Below are 4,785 nucleotides of genomic sequence, written 5' to 3'. Positions count from 1 at the left end.
TGGATCCCCTTAGATGCTTCAAGCCAAGGAATAATTGCTACTTGGAGGACTTTTTTTGATCTAATGGAAGGAACAGACTGTGTGTCATGTAGGCCATAAGTGTTACACTTGTGATAGTCTTTGATTTAGTGCAACCAGTGTGGTTTAGAGCAAGAGACTTTAGATTTGATTGAGATTAGAGGTATATGTACATATTTAATGTTTTAAGGGTAGTACTTGCAACTTTTTTCATAATATTCATGTATTTATATGTTGGCATAGAAATGAGGTTCTGTTTTGTTGTTGTTGTTTTTTTTTTTTTTTTTTTTAATCAACTCTTTGAAGAGATAAAGATGATAGCTATGATTAATTATTTTTAATAAAATTAAATATTTATATATTATATTATATTATTTTGAGTAAATACAATCATGAGAACCAAAATGCTCGTGAGAGTCGTGAAAGTAGAAGCCTATAAAATGATTTCTATATGACGTCATAAATAATGTAATCTAATCAATCATGCTGTTCGTCTCTTTGTAATTATGCGTCACCCCAAACAATCAAAGAATTGCAATCAGATCGGCGATACTGTAACAGAAGAGACAATCCTTTAGCTATGATTGGAATTGGGATGATTAACTTCAAAAGCATACAGCCTATAACACCAAATAATTTTTTTATTTTTTTAACTAGGATGGGTACAAGCCCCGCTAAATACTAGGAACAACGTAATTTTATGAAAGAAAATAAGAAAATAGATTGAGGTCTTTGCTGGTATTTTATCTAATGTTGATCCTTGGGTAGCTCTCCTTTGATAAGAAACAGAAGAAATCAAATTTTTACTCCAGAATTAATAGAAGATCTCATCTAGATCGACATCCTGATGCTGCAGATCAGTTGATGCATCACTCTTGCATGTTGTTCTTTTTGTTTTCTTTCTTGGCTTCAGGTTTACTCTTGCGCTGGCATTTTTGTCATTTGATTAATGTTCTACTTAATAAACCTGTTCTTGTTCTCAGGTTCACACTAACGCATTATTCAGTGGAATAACATTGGTTCTGATTCACTTCCCCCAGTAAAAAATACGAATCCCATTTCATCATCCCATAATAAAATAAAATATTGTATATGATTTGATTTGTAATTTTATTTACCAAAGAATTTCTATTTACTGTCATACGTTTTCCCCTGTTCACAATAACTACTGATGACTCCAGTTCAACTATCCTTCTGATTGGTCTTTTTTTCAAAAGAAAAAGGAAAAAACCCTCTTTGCTTACTGATCCATCAGACTGCCAAATGAGTCTCCTAAGAACATTGTTGTTCGAATAAACACTTCCGCGACAGACATATATTAAATTATTTGACAAATAATTAGAAGCTAAGATGCAGAAAAGGAGATGAAATATATGAGATGGAGTTAGGCTTCAGATTAATTTAACTGATTTCGAGTAGTGGCTAAAACTCGTAGCCCTGAACAGGAATTGGAATTTGGAGACAGCAGTGGTGATTACCATCGCCATGGATTTGATTTCTCCATTTGACAGTGTTCCATGTACGCCAAACAGGCTGCATCCCACCGCGGGGAGAACGAAGAAGACCACCTCCCGGTGGAACTTATCATTGAACATCTTAAAGCCAGCATTAGCCATTGGAGGCTCAATTATCTTTGATGAGGATTGGAGGCTCAATTATGAGCAAGCTTTTTTTTTTTTTTTTTTTTTTTGGGGTAGAGCAAGCGAAGATACTTGTGTATAATAACTCAGAATCTCATCCAAAAAGACTAGTTGGAAGATGTTACCAAGATCTATCTAGTGCATCCTATTTAAGCTTTGAAAAATGTACTCATGATGTGATATTTTTAGGTCCGCATGGGTCCTAGATTGGGCTTGCTCTAATACCATTTAGAGCAACCCAAGCCTCACACAAAAAAAATAACTGAAAAATATAAATGTCTAATATCTAGCTAGTACATAGCCAATATAAAACTAAATATACGTTCATACAACTCTTCACATATTATAAGCTTGATTAACCAAATATAATATGATAGTTTTTTGTTGGTGGTTAAACCAAATAGAATGTGTGCATTTTCTTGAGGTAACTAAATAATGCACTAGTTAAGCCAGAAGAAAAGGTGACGATAGTAACAGCTGAAATAATTCTACCATTTTCCTTTTTTTTCCGGTATGACCTTCGGACTCCCTCTTTTCAATGTAAGAAGTGTAGCATAGTTTTTTCAGAAAAATGAAGGTAAAAAAGTGAGCTATTAGGCTTGCAATTGTTTAAGGATAGATTGACTGGCAGCTGAGGAACGGAAGTTTGATATTGGCCACCAGATTTCCTTGGAAGTCAATTTCGCATGTATGGACTAATGATGGACCATGTGATTATAATTGCATTTGCCGTTAACCCTCGATCTCTGGCCTTTGGAATTAGTTAACAAATAATGCTCAAATGGAACTTCGAGATTGATATATGATTCATATGATCCTTTCTTCACTCCAACAAAATGTTGCAAATAACTGGTAGCTTAGATGGATGGCTTACAACAACAAATAAACACTACGATACTATACCTAACTAGCAATATCCTTTCTAGGTATAAAAAATTGAGTTCAAGATTAGTTATGTTACTCCTAAGATTTGAAAGGTGGTTGGGGCGCATGAGTCACCACTCACTACTGACTGTTTGGACTGACCGTCAGCTGAACCTAGAAAACGAAACTGGCGGGTAATTTTGAACCAAAGAAACGAGCAACAAAAGGAAGAAAAACCATTCAGTCTTATAAGGAGAAAACTCAACAAGAGAAAGGTTGTGCCCAGAACCTTGAACAAAAAGAATTTCTTACCTGAAAACCTTGCCCATCTTCTGCCTCACTCACCAAATGAACTCTGAAGTTGTCTCATCACCTTCCTCTTCTCCTCCAACACCACCATCTCCTCTCCCTGTCAGTGTTGGACCAGGCAATCGCAAGTATCCATTCTCTCCTTCGCCTTCGCCATCGCCGCCTTTCTCACCGCCCGATCGCTCATCACCGGAGACCTCACCTCTTTTGCGCAGCCAATCACCAGAGCAGCACAAACAACCTTCCGCTTTTTCTTTAGACAAACTCCTTGAAGACTCTGGTCCTTCAAGAAGATGGTGCCATCTTAGAAATTTGTAAGTTGGAGAAAATTTTCAATTTTTTGAGCTTATAAATGAAAGCCAGCGTCATACCAAGAAGCGTAGTTGATGGTCTAATGTGGTTGGCTTGAGCAATTTGATCTTTAGCATTTGGATGAATACTATATGCTATGTAGGTAAGTCAAATAGTTGGAGAAGTAACTTCAATTATCAAATAAAATCACCAAAGCCTCCTTTGTTTTGTGTCTTACCAACTGAATCTTTGAATTGTTCAGCAGGAAGTATATAAGATTAGCATAACCACTGGCTCACTGCCACTAGATTAGCCTATAAAACTCGTGTTATGATTTGAGATTTTTTTTTATGACTAGCTGCCAAACGGTGCTAAGCCTTCGGACCTTTTCTTTTGTAGGCTTGTTTTGAAGTAGCCATGCAACATTTGAGATGACTTTTTTTTTTTTTTTTTTAAGAAAATTCTTTTTCTTTCATCTTCCAATTAATCTATTCAACCCAAAGATTTGAGTTTGTCACAAAAACTTGAACAAGTTATTGCAATATTGCACTTTGGATCTCAATTTAGTACTACACAAATAGGAAATAAAGCCAGAGCTAATGGGACAACCCTACTTGCAGTTTGGAATGGCTGATGCTGAGATGTTGCTGCTGCTGCTGCTCCTCATTGTTCTAGGCAGTAAATTCTTCAACTCCACAGCTGAAGCAAATGAAATCTAGAAAGATTTGGCGGCAAGCTGACCTGCAATTGTTCAGAGAATCAAGAATCTATTGTTTCTTAAACAAAACAAAGGGAAGGTTCATGTTTGATCTTGCTGTTATAGATGCTAATCTACCAGAATTTTTTCTCTCCAGTTAAGGCGAATCTATTATGTCGTAGTATTTGACATTAACAAACTCTGTTTTTAAGACTAGAATGTCATTTACACTCGAGTATATTGTCCTATTCACTACACATTTTCCTTTTCTAATTTCATTGTTCCCAGCTTCAATCAATCAATCAAACACCTCAGCTTTAGGCCCCTTGTTTGAAATTGAACATCCACTATAACTTCATAAACATGAAATGGCACTAATAGGAATAATGTGTTGGTTATATACACACAAAAGACTGATGTTTTCACTGAGCACCAGCCCAAGATCATGCAGGCCAAAAAATAGCCGGGGCAAGTTCGTTGGTCACTAATGCATATAACTCTGCAAGGCCAGCACTGCTAAAAAGACAGGACAAGAAGGATGGTAAATTGGGGCCGGCGATTTCAAAACAATCTGAAGCCAAGAACCAAACTTTCAATAGCCTTCTAGCTTGCAATGAGGCATTCTGTATCCAGGAACAATGGAGATGGCCTCAAAGGAAGGAAAATAGTCATTTCATCATTTCATTATTCCTGCCATGTTCTGGTAATACCCAGTGAGGGTTCTCATGCCATGTCCAGGGCTAAATTGCACCTCCAAATAAACCACTCCTCTCTGTCCCGTCCGGTACCACAATTAGTCAGAGTATGGCATACCGGTCTCCAGCACTCTTTTTTATATTTTTTATATTTTTTTTATTTTTTTAATCTATTTTTGTTTTCAGTGATAATTTTAACCACTATAATTGTTTAATTTAGAATTTTGATGCTATTTTGATATCCTTTTTTGTAATCAAGTGAACTTAAAGT

General features: G+C 36.1%; 1 long non-coding RNA gene across 1 annotated transcript; it reads left to right on the top strand.

The window, feature by feature from the left end:
- Positions 1-2,749: 2,749 nt before the first annotated feature.
- LOC114914460 (uncharacterized) lies at positions 2,750-4,074 on the top strand. The gene is made up of 2 exons (XR_003801719.2): positions 2,750-3,145; positions 3,743-4,074. It is a non-coding gene; the product is annotated as an uncharacterized lncRNA (long non-coding RNA).
- The last annotated feature ends 711 nt before the right edge of the window (positions 4,075-4,785 follow it).

This window comes from Elaeis guineensis, chromosome 8, assembly GCF_000442705.2.
Source record: "Elaeis guineensis isolate ETL-2024a chromosome 8, EG11, whole genome shotgun sequence".
NCBI classification, from domain to species: Eukaryota; Viridiplantae; Streptophyta; class Magnoliopsida; order Arecales; family Arecaceae; genus Elaeis; species Elaeis guineensis.
Note: the sequence above shows the minus strand (reverse complement) of the source record. Positions and strands in the feature narration are given on the sequence as shown.